Source organism: Macaca fascicularis, chromosome 3, assembly GCF_037993035.2.
Source record: "Macaca fascicularis isolate 582-1 chromosome 3, T2T-MFA8v1.1".
NCBI lineage: Eukaryota > Metazoa > Chordata > Mammalia > Primates > Cercopithecidae > Macaca > Macaca fascicularis.
In genome coordinates, this window is record NC_088377.1 from 54,651,530 (window position 1) to 54,667,377 (window position 15,848).

Genomic DNA, 15,848 nt, shown 5'->3' on the forward strand with positions numbered 1-15,848 from the left:
CGTTGTCTATTGCTATGTAACCAACCATCCCAAAACTTAGTGGTTGAAACAATAACATTTATTTTGCTTACAAATCTATTATGTGTGCAGGGCTTAGAAGGGACAGCTTATTCCTTCTCTACTTGGAATCCCCCAGGGCGACTGAAAGTTTGGGGACTGGCATCAACCAAAAGTTCCCTCTCTTACCAGCTAATAGCTGATGATGGCTGTTAGAACTTACCTGGGTCTTATCTGGGCTGTTGGCTGAACACCTAGACCCTGGCCTCTACCTATGGCCCAGGCTTCCTCCAAACATGGTGGCTGGGCTTCAAAGATACGTTTTTCCTGAAAAGAGAAAAAGCCAGGTAGAAACTGTATAGTTTCTTGGAATCCAGCCTGGGAAGAAGCCGCATAGAGTCACCTCTGCTGCATTTTATTTTTTAGGCATACACAGCCTGTATTCAAGGGGAGGGATATTCCATTTGTGAGTATCCCTTTTGATGAGATGACTTTTTTTTTGAGACAGAGTTTCGCTCCTGTTGCCCAGGCTGGAGCTCTATGGCACGATCTCGGGTCACTATAACCTCGGCTTCCCAGGTTCAAGCGATTCTCCTGCCTCAGCCTCCCAAGTAGCTGGGATTACAGGTACCCGCCACCACACCCAGCTAATTTTTGTATTTTTAGTAGAGACAGGGTTTTGCCACGTTGACCAGGCTGATCTCGAACTCCTGACCTCAGGTGATCTGCCTGCCTCGGCCTCTCAAAGTGCTGGGATTACAGGCTTGAGCCACTCTGCTCGGCCGAGATGACTATTAAACACTTTGCAGACATATGTTAAAACTACCACAAACATGATCTGTAGAAATCTGTGAATGTTTCTTCTCTGATTTGGGCTGAGGATGATGCATTGTCTATTCCCAGGTTTCCAAAGGGCATCAGAGTCATAAGAATAATTCCTGAGGCCAGGCATGGTGGCTAACACCTGTAATCCCAGCACTTTGGGAGGCTAAGGCGGGCAGATCAAGAGGTTAAGAGTTCGAGACCAGCCTGGCCAACATAGTGAAGCCCCCATGTCTACTACAAATACAAAAAATTAGCAGAACATGGTGGCGGGCACCTGTAATCCCAGCTACTCAGGAGACCGAGGCAGAATTGCTTGAACCCAGGAGGTGGTAGTTGCAGTGAGCTGAGATCATGCCATTGCACTCCAACCTGGGTGACAATGCAAGACTCCATCTCAAAATAAATAAATAGTAATAAAAAAAAAAAGAATGATACCTGAGTGAGTGCTGAGAGCAAGCTGGACTGGTCTTTGCCTACATTGGGTGACCCTGCATGATAGGGAGTTTCCAAGCATGAAGTGGGGAGCCGTGGTACCTCTGTGTTTATCTCTTGATACTGCCAAACATGGGCACAGAGGGAAATTCAGCTCCTCCATCACCTCCCCTGCTGGTCCTGAAAATGAGCCAAAGTCTCTTCTTGATTGAACGGCTTTGCAGTCAGTCACCACGAGAATCAGAGGAGACATAAGTAGCATGGGCTGAGTGCAGTGGCTCACGCCTGTAATCCCAGCACTTTGGGAGGTGGAGGCAGGCAGATGGCTTGAGTCCAGGAGTTTGAGACCAAACTGGGTGACATAGTAAGACTCTATGTCTACAATCTTTTTTCTTTTCTTTCTTTTTTTTTAGTTAGCGAGGTGTGGTGGCACACACCTGTAGTCCCAGCACTCTTGAGAGGCCAAGGTAGGAAGATCACTTGAGCCCAGGAGTTTGAGACCAACTCGGGTGACGTAGCAAGATCCCATCTCTACAAAACGTTTTTTAAAATCTAGCTGGGCATGGTGACATGCACCTGTAGTCCCAACTATTCAGAATGCTGAGATGGGAGGACTATTTGAACCCCAGAGTTTGAGGCTGCAATGAGCTATGATTACACCACCGCACTATACCCTGGATGACAGAGCAAGACTCTGTCATTTAAAAAAAAAAAAAAAAAAAAAAAAAAAAAAAAAAAAAAAATGCTGGGTGCGGTGGCTCACGCCTATAATCCCAGCTACTTTGGGAGGCTGAGGTGGGCTGATCACCTGAGGTCAGGAGTTCGAGACCAGCCTTGCCAACATGGTGAAACCCTGTCTCTACTAAAAAAAATAAATAAATACAAAAATTAGCTGAGTTTGATGGTGGATGCCTGTAGTCGAACTACGTGGGAGGCTGAGGCAGGAGAATCGCTTGAACCCAGGAGGCGAAGGTTGCAGTGAGCTGAGATCATGCCACTGCACTCTAGCCTGGGCTACAGAACAAGACTCTTGTCACATACACTCACAAAAAAAGAAAGAGTGAATGAAAAAAGCAAGAAAGCAAGAAAGAGAAGGAAGGAAGGAAGGAAGGAAGGGAGAGAGAGAGAGAGAGAGAGAGAGAGAGAGAAAGAAAGAAAGAAAGAAAGAAAGAAAGAAAGAAAGAAAGAAAGAAAGAAAGAAAAGAGAAAGAAAGAAAGAAAGAAGGAAAGAAAGAAAGATGGAAAGAAAGAAAGATGGAAAGAGAAAGAAAGATGGAAGGAAAGAAAGAAACACACACACATAGGGACCGACAATCCAGAGGCTCTAGAATTTTTGCGTGCTGACTGAATAGTGAATTGTTGTTACTGATTCCCTTCTAGGTGGTGAAAGGTGACAGCTGCTCTGTGCAGTTACGATGCTGCACTGCCACTATAGTCTTCTCCCTCTGTAGTGATCCAATATTCTACTATATATCGGCAAAACTGTAAGTGCACACCTTATCTTTCTTAGAACATTCAAAGCATACCCCACCCAGGAAAGCAGGCCCATACCCTCAGTACATTTTCTCACAAAGGTGCCCTACTCTCTGCCTGAAATTTCACTGCTAAAGCTCCATTTCCTTTGCCTTTAAGAACTTCTCGGTATTCAAGGGTCTCCTCTTAAAGAAGTGCTGGAATAGACTGGACATGGCTCATGCCTGTAATCACAGCACTTTCAGAGGCTGAGGCAGGCGGATCACTTGATTGCGGTCAGCAGTTCAAGACCAGCCTGGCCAACATGGTGAAATCCTGTCTCTACTAAACATACAAAAATTAGCTGGACGTGGTGGCGTGTGCCTGTAATCCCAGCTCCTTGGGAGACTGAGGCACAAGAATTGCATGAATCTGGGAGGTGGAGGTTGCAGTGAGCTGAGATTGCACCATTGCACTCCAGCCTGGGCAACAGAGCAAGAATCCATCTCAAAAAACAAGCAAAAAACGAAACAAACAACAACAAAAAGAAGTGCTGGAATAGGGCCTATACCCTGGAGCCTGGGCACAGTGGCTCACACCTATCATCCCAGTGCTTTGGGAGGCCAAGGTGGGAGGATCATTTGAGGCCACGAGTTTGAGACCAGGCTGGGCAGCATAGCAAGATCCCATCTTTACAGAATAATATATATATATATATGAAATAGTCAAGCATGGTGGCACATGCCCGGAATGGGGCCCATCTTAAACCTTCAGCAGCTGAAAAAATTGGAGTTCAACCAGAAGAGGGCAAGGCCTGGGACCAAATGCACAATGAGCAGGTTGGAGGAACTGACCTTTGCAAAGCATTTTTTGTTTTTTTTTAGAGACAGGATCTTGCTCTGTCATCCAGAGTGGAGTGCAGTGGCCCTGTATTAGTCAGGGTTCTCTAAAGGGAGAGAACTAATAGGACATATGTATATATGAAAGGGAATTTACTAAGAAGAATTGACTCACACGATCGCAAGGTAAAGTCCCATGACAGGTTGTTTGCAAATGGAGGATCAAGGAAGACAGTGGTGGATCAGTCCAAATTCCAAAACCTCAGAAGTAGGGAAGCTGACAGCGCAGCCTTCAGTCTATGGCTGAAAAGCCCAAGAGCCCCTGGGAAATCACTGGTGTAAGTCCAACAGTTCCAAAGCTGAAGAACTTGGAGTCTGATGTTCAAGAGCAGGAAGCATCCAGCATGGAAGAAAGGTGAAGGCCGGAAGACTCAGCGAGTCTGCCTTATTCTAGCTGTGATGGCAGTTGTTTAGATGGTGCCTACCCACATTGAGGGAGGGTCTGCCTCTCCCAGTCCACCGACTCCAATGTTACTCTCCTTTGGCAATCCCTCACAGACACACCCAGGAACAATACTTGGCATCCTTCAATGCAATCAAGTTGGCACTCAATATTCATCATCACAGGCCGGATCACAGCTCTCTCCAAAGCACCAGAGAGACCTGCCGGGGTCTCTAACACCCTTGAGTGTTAGAGACCGGTGGTCCATAACACCCTTCTCTACTTCTCTGTGACTCTCAGTACAAATGCAGAGGCAGTGGTCGGATCACGTTGCAGCTCTGGCCAGCTCTAACCCCTCAGGTGGGAAGCCTGAGATATCTTAGTTCTCATCTGTGAGTAAGGAGCATGCTCTCACCTGTTCTGCAGGGCTCACTATCCCAAAGTCTTGGTTTGTCCTGTGCAATTTTTGGGCAGGTAGGGTGGCTTTGAGCTCTTCTGTGGGATTTCAACTTCCTGTGTCTCCCAAACCCATGTACATCCTGCCTGGGCTGGAGCCTGGGTACCCACAGACCCACGGAGTTGCACTCTCTCCACGCCTAGCCAAGCATGTCACTCCCATCCCCACGGCTGGGCCTGATCCTCATTAGTGCCCTCTCAGACCTTAGTCCGGGCTCCAGTATCTCTTCTTGGAGCCAAAGTCATGACTTGCCTCTTGACTCTCCATTCAGCCCAGAGTTTTAACTCTTTACCCCCAACCACTGACTGGCTTCTGGTTTCCAATCTTTAATCCGAGCCTTTGCAACTTTTATCATCATTATTATTATTATTGTTATTATTATTTGAGATAGAGTTTCACTCTTTTTGCCCAGGCTGGAGTGCAATGGTGTGATCTCAGTTCACTGCAGCCTCCGCCTCACAGGTTCAAGTAATTCTCCTGCCTCAGTCTCCTGAGTAGCTGGGATTACAGGCACGTATCACCATGCCTGGCTAATTTTTATATTTTTAGTAGAGACGAGGTTTCACCATGTTGGCCAGGCTGGTCTCGAACTCCTGACCTCGGGTAATCCGCCCTCCTCGGCCTCCCAAAGTGCTGGGATTATAGGCACGAGCCACTGCACCCGGCCAGCAACTTTTATTACTGTTAATGCCTTAAAACTCATCTGTCAGCCTCCACTCACCAGGTCAATGCCCCTTGGATATACATACAAGCAGAATCATATCTGAATTCATCTCTATGTCTCAGTTTACTCATCTGAAAAATGAAGAAATGATAGTATCTGTCTTATAGGATTGTCATGGGGAATAAATGACTTCATGCTTGCAAAGTACTTATTTTGTTGCTGTTGAGATAAGGTCTCACTTTGTCACCCAGGCTGGAGTGCTGTGGTGTAATCATAGCTCACTTCAGCCTTGAACTCCTGGCCTCAAGCCATCCTCCCACCTCAGACTCCTGAGTACCTAAGACCAGAGGCATGCACCACCACACCTGGCTAATTTTTAAAAAATCATTTTGTAGAGATGGGGTTTTGCTTTGCTGCCCAGGCTGGTCTCAAATTCCTGACCTCAAGCGAACCTCCTACCTCAGCCTCCCAAAGTGCTGGGATTACAGTTGTGAGCCACCTTGCCCAGCCTGCAGGGTACTAAATACAGTATCTGATGTATAGAAAATGCTTGATGGCCAGGCATGGTGGCTCATACCTGTAATCCCAGCACTTTGGGAGGCTGAGGCAGGCGGATCACCTGAGGTCAAGAGTTTGAGATCAGCCTGACTAACATAGTGAAACCCCATCTCTACTAAAAATACAAAAATTAGCCGAGTGTAGTGGCAGGCACCTGTAGTCCCAGCTACTTGGGAGGCTGAAGCAGGAGAATCGCTTGAACCTGGGAGGTGGAGGTTGCAGTGAGCCAAGATGGCGCCATTGCACTCTAGCCTGGGCAACAGAGCACCAGAGCGAGACTCCGTCTAAAAAAAGAAAAAGAAAGTGCTTGATAATGTTAGATATTATGATTACTACAATGATTGGTGATATTGCTCTCTCCAGATTCCAGCCCGGCCCTTTCAACTCTCCCGAATCTAAGCCAACAGTCAAAGTGAATTTCCCATTTGTTCCCAGCTGCTCTCCCTCTAGAGTTCCTTTCTTTCCTCCATGGGTTTGCATCATTGGTGGGTGCCTGCAGGTCTCCAGGCTGTGCTGACTTAGATTTCAAATGGGGCCTGGGGCGCAGTGGCTCATGCCTGTTTCAGTGCTTTGGTAGGCTGAGGTGGGCGGATCACTTGGGGTCAGGAATTCGAGACCAGCCTGACCAACATGGTGAAACCCCGTCTCTACTAAAAGTATAAAAATTAGCCGGGCATGGTGGCGGGTGCCTGTAATCCCAGCTACATGGGAAGCTGAGACAGGAGAATTGCTTGAACCTGGGAGGCAGAGGTTGCAGTGAGCCGAGGTTGTGCCACTGCACTCCAGTCTGGGTGACAGAATGAGACTCTATCTCAACAACAACAACAAAAAAAGATTTCAAATGGACAGAGGCCCGGTGTCCCCATGACACCACCCACTATCTCCTCCCTAGTCTAGAGGAGCTGGGGATGCTTTGGGATCTCTTGGAAGGGCAGTCCTGAGCTCATGTGAGGATGATATACTAGGTGGGATGGTGGAAGTGACATTACAAATGAGGGAAATTAACTGTTCCAACCATAGCTGGAGTCTAAAGGTGGAGATGACAGGCAGTCCTATGAATATATGGTCCTGACCACAGGCCAGCCAGAAATCAACCTCGGCTGGAAAATTGAGCTGTGATTATTACAAAGAGTCAGAATGATGGCTTCAGTCATGATGCTTCGGGAGTTTCATAAAGAGCAGCCCAAACAATGTCGACATTAAGTATTTCGAGAGAGAAGGATGGTTTGTAAAGCAGCGTCTTCTTATTCCCTGAAAAGCTACTATGAAGACGTCAGGCATATGGAAATAACAGATGGGAAAGGCGAGAGGAGATCATTACTCTGAACTGTAAGTGCCATTATTGACAAGCACAACCCACATCGCTGAGCAAATAGATGTGCCTGAGGGTGGGAGGGAGATACATGAAGAAAAGGAAGCATAAGTCAGATATTTCCAAACATTGGGGGGTGAAGAGAAATAGAATTAGGATGCTAGTGTTCTTCAAAGTTAAAAAAAAAAAAAAACGGTTTGAGCTGGAATGTGAGCAAGGAAGATCCCCTCAGCAATTAATTAATAGGCTAATTTATTTTTCATTTCTATATGACATAGTTGTTCTCAGTGTTGGGGGATCACTCTGAAAATCTGATGAAAATGGTGTCTTCTTTTTCTTTGTTATTATTATTGTTATTTTTTGAGACAGAGTCTCACTCTGTTGCCCAGACTGGAGTGCAGTGACACGGTCTTGGCTCACTGCAACCCCCATCTCCCAGGTTCAAGCGATTCTTCTGCCTCAGCCTCCCTAGTAGCTGGGATTACAGGCGGACACCACCACTCCTCAGCTAGTTTTTGTGTTTTTAGTAAAGACAATGTTTCACCATGTTGGCCAGGCTGGTCTCGAACTCCTGACCTCAGGTGATCTACCGGCCTTGGCCTCCCAAAATGCTGGGATTAAAGGTGTGAGCCACCGTGCCTGGTTGGTATTCCTTTTCTAAAAAATGTCTTTATGAATACACAATCAATTTTTTGTTTGCTTGTTTTTATTTTAAGTTCAAACACGTGCAGGCTTGTTACATGAGTATGCTGCAAATTGCTGAGGTTTGGGTTTCTATCAAGCCCATCACCCAAATAGTGAACATAGTATGCAATAGGTAGGTTTTCAGCCCTAGCCACTCTCCTTCTTTCTGTCTTTTTGGAGACCACTGCCACCTCCCCAGAGCCACCCCATGTTGACCATTGGATGCATTGTATGCAGGCTGTTTTGGGAAGGGAGCGTGGCTTTGAATAAGGCAGTTCTCTTCAGCTGAGGGCAAGTTCTGGAGATGGAGCAACTGAAGGAATGGGTGACTCTGTCCAGGAGCTGAAGATCTGGGTAGCACATGGCAGTGTCCACTACACCATGGAGCCCTGCTTTAAAGAAGCCACTTGTGTCTCTTGTGCTCTATGGAACATGCTTTGGGAATGCTGCCTCTAAGACTGGTTTAGAGATAAGCAATCTCTAATTGGAAGCTATGGGTCTTATTGTATTTATCCATCCAGAGCGTCTAATATAGCAAACTGTGATACTACATGAGCCTACCTAGTTTAGGCACTTTGGGCAAGTGTAGGCACAATTTAGGCACAATCTCTGTGAGGCAAGCTTAGAACATCTGCATATAGTATCTAGAAATAAATGGTGTAGAGTGTCTTACAGTGTAATGCAGACTTAAGCTAGTTAGTGGCAGAACTGAGACTTGGAGAGGTGCCTGGCTCTCAGATCAGTTTTGTTCCATTGCACCTACAAGCCCTTCGTTCCGGAGACAGAGATGTGAAGAAATTATATTCAGGAATCCCTTCACCAAAAGGGCAGCCAACCTGATGATTTGGAAATTCTATTTTGAGACCAGTTAAAAGAGAGAAATTTCAGTTCATTTCTCATTTGTCATTCACCAGGTCTGGGATGTCCCTGGGCAATGCTAAGCTAACATTCAGCGGCGTCTACAAGATGACACACAATATGTTGAAAGGTAGGCATTAAAGACCTTTGATGGCATTGGAAGAGGGTAATAACAGCCTCCCAAGAGTGATAAGAGCAGGAACAAATGTGAACTGAAGATCAAACATCAGCCAGCTACATAAGACAAGATTGAAATGGGACGCCAGGCAGCCTCCGGGGGAAAGAGGCGATACGCGGGATCAGTGCTCTGAAACAGGAACATGACTGATCTCCAAAATAAACAGATGGACAGATCACAGCCTAATTTAGATACTACCTTGAGGTGACTGCCACTGAGGTTTTGATTTTTCTTCTATAAGTAGTTCACAGCTTTGCCAGAATATAAATAGACTACATTGAGGCAAAGCTTGAAGGAATCTAAAAGAGGGTATAGCCCCATGTCTTTATTTTCTTTATCAGCAAACTGAAGTCCAGAATAGTTTACTGATTTGCCTAAGGTGACACAACAAGTTAGTAACAACACGAGAAGAGAAATCAGGTCTTTTTTTAAAAAAAAATTTCACAAAATTATAGACATTGAACATTTCAAATGGTGGTCCCTGGGTTTAAACCCAGTAGACTGTGGAGTTGACTGGGCCACAGTGCATGATTTCAGTAAGTTCTCAATCAACTGAGCAAAGAGATCCATCAACAAATAATAAGAGGACAGGCCGGGCATGGTGGCTCATGCCTGTAATCCCAGCACTCTGGGAGGCCAAGGCAGGTGGATCACCTGAGGTCAGGAGTTCGAGACCAGCCTGGCCAATGTGGTGAAACCATGCCTCTACTAAAAACACAAAATCAGCCAGGTGTGGTGGTGCGCACCTGCAATCCCAGCTACCCCAGAGGCTGAGGCAGGAGAATCGCTTGAACCCAGGAGTGGAGGTTGCAGTGAGCTGAGACTGTGCCACTGTGCTCCAGCCTGGGCAACAAAGTGAGATTCCATCTCAAATAATAAATAAATAAATAATAAGAGGACAGACTACAGCGTTTTCACAATGCTAAGTGATATGATATATACAAAGTACTGAAAGCCTCTGACTAATCCTGAGGTGCTTAGAAAATTGGTAAAAGTGGCTGGACATGGTGGCTCACGCCTCTAATCCCAGCACTTTGGGAGGGCGAGGCGGGCAGATCATGAGGTCAGGAGATTGAGACCATCCTGGCTAACACAGTGAAACCCCATTTCTACTAAAAATACAAAAATTGGCCAGGCAGGGTGGCATGTGCCTGTAAGCCCACCTCCTTGGGAGGCTGAGGCAGGGGAATCATTTGAACCCAGGAGGTGGAGGTTACAGTGAGCTGAGATCATGCCACTGCACTCCAGTCTTGGCAACAGAGCAAGACTCTGTCTCAAAAAAAAAAAAAAAAAAAAGAAAGAAAGAAAGAAAGAAAAGAAAATCGGTAGAAATGCTGTGCTTGTATGATAGTCCTGATTTGCACCAGACCATTCTGGAAAGAGAGTTAGTGTCTTTAATTTTCAGCCTCAACTCTGTCAACGTTCAGAATCAGTTCTGAATGGGCAAGAGGATGTGTTAACTGTTTTAGGTTCAAAGCACTTAGGGTCTGGATTGCCTCTGTCAGCACCGGGTCCAGTGCTCTGCATGCCTGGCCACCCAGTACAGCCAAATAGCTCAGTATACAGAAATAAATTTGGCCAGATGCGGTGGCACATGCTTGTAATCCCAGCACTTCGGGGGTCTGAGGCGGGAGGATCACTTGAGCTCAAGAGTTCGAGATCAACCTGGGCAGCCTAGTGAAACCCCATCTCTAGAAAAAGTACAAAAATTAGCTAGGCATGGTGGTGCATGCCGGTTGTCACAGCTACTTGGGAGGCTGAGGTGGGAGGATTGCTTGAGCCTGGGAGGTCAAGGCTGCAATGAGCTGTTATGGTGCCACTGCACTCCAGCCTGGGTGACAGAGTGAGACCCTGTCTCAAAATAAAATGCAATAAAATAAAAAATTTTAAAAAATGGATTAGAAGAAGAGAGGGGAGTCTCACAGTACCCTTTGCAGGAAGTACCTCCAGGTCTCTGTCTTTATACCTCTGCTCTCTCTCCCCCTGAGTTTCACAATATGATATGGGCATCTCTTAGAGTATCTGTCTCACGATCCTGTTATCTTTGCCTTGATTTTTCTTTTTGTGTGTGTGGCTTATTTGTGATCATTCATATGTTCCAGTCAAGTCAGCTATAACTTCTAGGATTATGTGACCATGGAGCTCTGGTGTCTACAGCTGTTTGGGCTATGTATAGGTTCTCTGATTCTTCAGAAAGAGAAGTTAAATTCATTCGGCACAAATTAGATCAGCTCCCCACCCCTCTTCCCAACAACTGTGGTCAGGGCAGTAGTCAACTACTATAGTTAAAAGTCCATAGGCTTTCTCTGCCATCAGTGACTGTGAGAGGCATTAGTCCTGGAGTGTCAACAGCTTAAGCAGGTGTCCTAAACGTGTCTAATGATCATCAACTCCCAAACATGCCTTCTTCTCTGTCATTCAGGTTTGGGGAGATTCAGCCTCAGTTCTTCCATTTCCTTCCCTCCCTCCCTTCCTTCCTTCCTTCCTTCCTTCCTTCCTTCCTTCCTTCCTTCCTTCCTTCCTTCCTTCCTTCCTTCCTTCCTTCCTTCCTTCCTTCTTCCCTCCCTTCCCTTCCCTTCCCTTCCCTCCTTTCTTCCTTTCTTCCTTCTTTCTTTCTTTTTTTCTATTTTTTTTGAGACGGAGTCTCACTCTGTCACCCAAGCTGGAGTCGGTGGAATGATCTCCGTTCACTGCAACCTCCACTTCCTGGGTTCAAGCAATTCTCGTGCCTCAGCCTCCTGAGTAGCTGGGATTACAGGTGTCTTTCTTTCTTTCTCTCTTTTTTTCTCCCTTCCTTCCTTCCTTCCTTTCTTCCTTCCTTCCTTCCTTCTTTCTCTCATTCCTTCCTCCCTCCCTCCCTTCCTCCCTCCCTCCCTCCCTCCCTCCCTCCCTCCCTCCCTCCCTCCCTCCCTCCCTCCCTCCCTTCCTTCCTTCCTTCCTTCCTTCCTTCCTTCCTTCCTTCCTTCCTTCCTTCCTTCCTTCCTTCTTTCCTTCCTTCCTTCCTTTTCTTTCTTTTTTCTATTTTTTATTTTTTTTGGGGACAGAGTCTCACTCTGTCACCCAGGTTGGAGTCAGTAGCATTATCTTGGCTCACTGCAATCTCCGCTTCTCGGGTTCAAGCGATTGTCGTGCCTCGGCATCCTGAGTAGCTGGGATTAAAGGTGCCTGGCACCATTCCTGGCTCATTTGTGTATTTTTAGTAGAGACGGGATTTTGCCATGTTGGCCAAGCTGGTCTTGAACACCTGACCTCAAGTGATCCACCCACCTCGGCCGGAGATTACAGGCATGAGCCACCATGCCCAACAGTTTTCCCATTTTCAACTAAGCTCTCTACCACAGTGATGTTAGGCTTCATTGATTATCCAGTATAATACTGCTCAGGCTGCCTTAGCAAAATATTACAGACTAGGTGGCTGCAATGACAGACATTCATTTTATCAGTTATGGAGGCGGAAAGTCTCAGATCAAGGTGCCAGCAGGTTTAGTTTCTAGTGAGGGCTCTCTTGCTGGCTTGTAAACAGCTGCCTTCTGACTGTGGCCTTCCCTCTGTGTGCCTGTTCTACTGGCGTCTCCTCTGCTTCGAAGGGGACTATGCCTCTTGGTTAGGGCCACACCCTTGTGACCTCATTTATTTATTTATTTTATTTTTTATTTTTTTTTTTTTTTGAGGCCGAGTCTCGCTCTGTCGCCCAGGCTGGAGTGCAGTGGCGCGATCTCGGCTCACTGCAAGCTCCGCCTCCCGGGTTCCCGCCATTCTCCTGCCTCAGCCTCCCGAGTAGCTGGGACTACAGGCGCCGCCACCACGCCCGGCTAATTTTTTTGTATTTTTAGTGGAGACGGGGTTTCATTGTGTTAGCCAGGATGGTCTCGATCTCCTGACCTCGTGATCCACCCGTCTCAGCCTCCCAAAGTGCTGGGATTACAGGCTTGAGCCACCGCGCCCGGCGACCTCATTTATTTTTAATTACCTCCTGTAAAGTCCTATTTCCAAATACGGTCACGCCGGGGGTTAGGGCTTCCAAACATGAATTCTAGGGGGATGTGGTTCAGTTCATAGCACACAGCAATCATCTTTGATTGCTCCCAAAAGCAGGAATTCCTTGGCTGGGGTCTTACCTCATTGTCCTGGGCAAGTTGCTGCTAATGGGGTCACAACAGCCATGTGACAGCTTTGGTCAATACTAAAATAGGCAAAAAAGAAATTTAATTAGGATAGGCAAAAACATTAATTAGGCAAAAAATGTTAGGATGGTAGCTGTCTTTTGGAGGGAGGGACCGGAAGAGTGATGAGGCTTCTGAGAAGCTATTTTTTGATCTGAGTGCTGGTTGCATGGCTGTGTTCAGTTTGTGCAAATTCATCAACCTGTATAATTATCACATGTATCTTCTGTGTGAGTGTTGGTTCTAGTCACCCAGTGATGGGTAAGAAATCACTGCAAAACTTGGTGGCTTAAAGCAACATTAACTTTTCTCATAAATCTGCAATTTGGGCAGAGCTTGGCAGGGATAACTTGTGTTCACTACTTTCATCATCAGCTGGGGCAGCTGGAAGGCTGGGGACTAGGATTATGTGATGCTTTCTCACTTCCACGTCTTCCAACTGATGCTGGCTAAAATGGAATTGAAATGGTGCTAGCTTTGGGTGAAACCTTAGTTGGGGCTTTTGCCTGGAACACCTACATGGGGCCTCCTCATGTGGTCTGGGCTTCCCCACAACATGGCGACAGGGTTTTAAAGATGAGCATGGATAGTCAGGTGGAAGCCATATTTTCTTTTATGACCTTGTCTCCGAAGTGTATAGTGTCACTAGACCTGAATTTTGTTCATCAAGACAGCCACAAACACCCATTCAATTGCAAAGTGAGGAAAAAATTTACTCTATCTCTGGCTAGGGAATGGCAAAATTCTGAAAGATTACTGGGGACCAGATATATTGCTGTGGCAAATTTTGAAAAAAAAAATACATCCTGCTGTAATGTTGTACTTTAATAAGAAGTTTAAAATTTTAGGTACAATAAAATTATGGAAAAATGTAGCAGATTGTTTGGAAGAAACAAGTGGAGACAAATGACAAACCAGGCCAAAATCAAAAAGTCTAAAGTCATATCACATCTCTTTATCCACTCTTGATCTTCTAAAAGCCTCTAACATTGTAAAAATCTTTGACATGTAACCATCTTACATGGAGTAAAATAGTAAACAAAAAGCCCTCAGCAACTCACATTGTGGCAGTAGGCAGGTTATTACATGGGGCTGGTTGAGACTTGTGTATTTTTTTTCCAGTCATTTGTAATCATAGTGGAAAAAAGGATCATTATCTACGAAATAAGAGGCTGTGGTGTCCAGGAAATGGAGCATGAAAATGATTTTGCTGTGATGTAGAGATTAGGCAGAACAACCCATGTGAATTAGTAAATGGCAGGCAAATACAGTACATTCAAGTGTAACTTCAGTGCAATTTCAAAGGATTTGTTACATGAAGAACTAGAAATTCTCCAAAGCAATATTAAATACTGATTTTTTTTTTATTCCAGAATGGAGCGGTAATTCCCTTGGAAGGATGTGAAAAGCTTTCCAATCTCAAGGTGATATCAGAGCTCATTCCCATTGAAACACTTGGATGCTCTTTCTCCAGCTATCATGCTCTCTTTTTTCCACTCAAGGTGATGCCTAAACGTACTTGTGTCCACCTTTACCCCATGACATCATCCAAAAGCCAATCCATCCAGCTGTGCGTTCAGGCTTAAAACTGATGATGCTCCATCTCTGTTTTCAGAAACTTCCTTGGCTCCTTCTTGCTCAATTTCCAGCTTATTCTGGGCTCCAGGCATGCATCATTGCACCTTCTGACTCTCTCCATTTTGTTATGCATGATCTGCCCTACTCCACCCTTTGAACTTGGGGCCAGACTTAGTTCTTCCATTTTGTGTCTCTGAGAAATGGATTTCTTTCTTTCTTTTTTTTTTTTTTTCTTTTTTTTTTTTTTAGATGGAGTCTTGGTCTGTCGCCAGACTGCAGTACAGTGACACAATCTCCACTCACTGCAACCTCTGCCACCCGGGTTCAAGTGATTCTCCTGCCTCAGCCTACCAAGTAGCTGAGACTACAGGTGCCCACCACTGTGCCCAGCTAATTTTTGTAATTTAGTAACGACAAGGTTTCACCATGTTGGTCAGGACGGTCTCAGTCTCTTGACCTTGTGATCTGCCCGCCTCGGCCTCCCAAAGTGCTGGGATTACAGGTGTGAGCCACTGCACCTGGCCAACAAATGGATTTCTTTTGCCCCAGGAGTTTGTATCCCTGGCCACTTTAAATAATTCTATCTACACGAGAGCTGGTACTTGGATCCCATCCTTAACATTCGTCTGAGAGGTCTACAACCCTAATACGAGACAGCAGGACCATCTGGGGTTACAACTTGCTCAGACTGGTTATGAATAGGGTGTGCATTCTGGCTCAAACAGTGTGGAAGCCACTCAGGATAACCACACTGCTGACATCTTCATAGGTACCTCATCGTAACAACATTTTAAGATTGAAATAGAATTTTAATGATTTTCAGAAAAGACGAGAATGCAGGTTCCCGCAGACACTGCAAGCCCCCTCAAGCTTAGGCAGTGGCCCTAACTCAGATCTCTCTTCCCTCTGGATCAATACAACTGGTAAGTCAGGTCTCAGCTCATATAACACATTCACTTCAACATCCCTAGGGCACGGTTTCTGGGTTCTCAGTTAATATTTGTTAAATGAATGAAAAACCGTCTGTGTATCTCTTTTTTTATTAAGCGATCCAGACCCCAAAATTATATACCCTCAGAAAAAAAGTTAAGTGTTGCCAAAATGGATTTATATTTGCACTGTATTTTTCATTCCAGTGGCAGCTCACAGTACCATTTTGTGCTGTAAACATGAATGAAAATTGTGCAGGGCTTCTCACGGGCAGAATAATAAGTCACATCAGCTTTCCATCCAGACTGTATCCATCTGGGTCCTTCATCCTCATCTCCCAATAGCATGTACTCTTCTTACTCTGAAAAAGATGACAGCTATATTTGTGGTTCAGTTGAGTGAATTAGAGATAATTTCCCCTTTCTCTACACCAGCTGTTTTCTTAAGATCAAGAGGGTGGTAAATTCTCATTGTGTTCT

The 15,848-nt window shown here is 45.6% G+C and overlaps 1 long non-coding RNA gene across 1 annotated transcript; it reads left to right on the forward strand.

The window, feature by feature from the left end:
• The first annotated feature begins 2,650 nt into the window (after positions 1-2,650).
• LOC123572270 (uncharacterized) lies at positions 2,651-15,362 on the forward strand. Its single transcript, XR_006696643.2, has 6 exons — positions 2,651-2,738; positions 6,030-6,078; positions 6,926-6,995; positions 8,577-8,650; positions 14,235-14,363; positions 15,263-15,362. It is a non-coding gene; the product is annotated as an uncharacterized lncRNA (long non-coding RNA).
• The last annotated feature ends 486 nt before the right edge of the window (positions 15,363-15,848 follow it).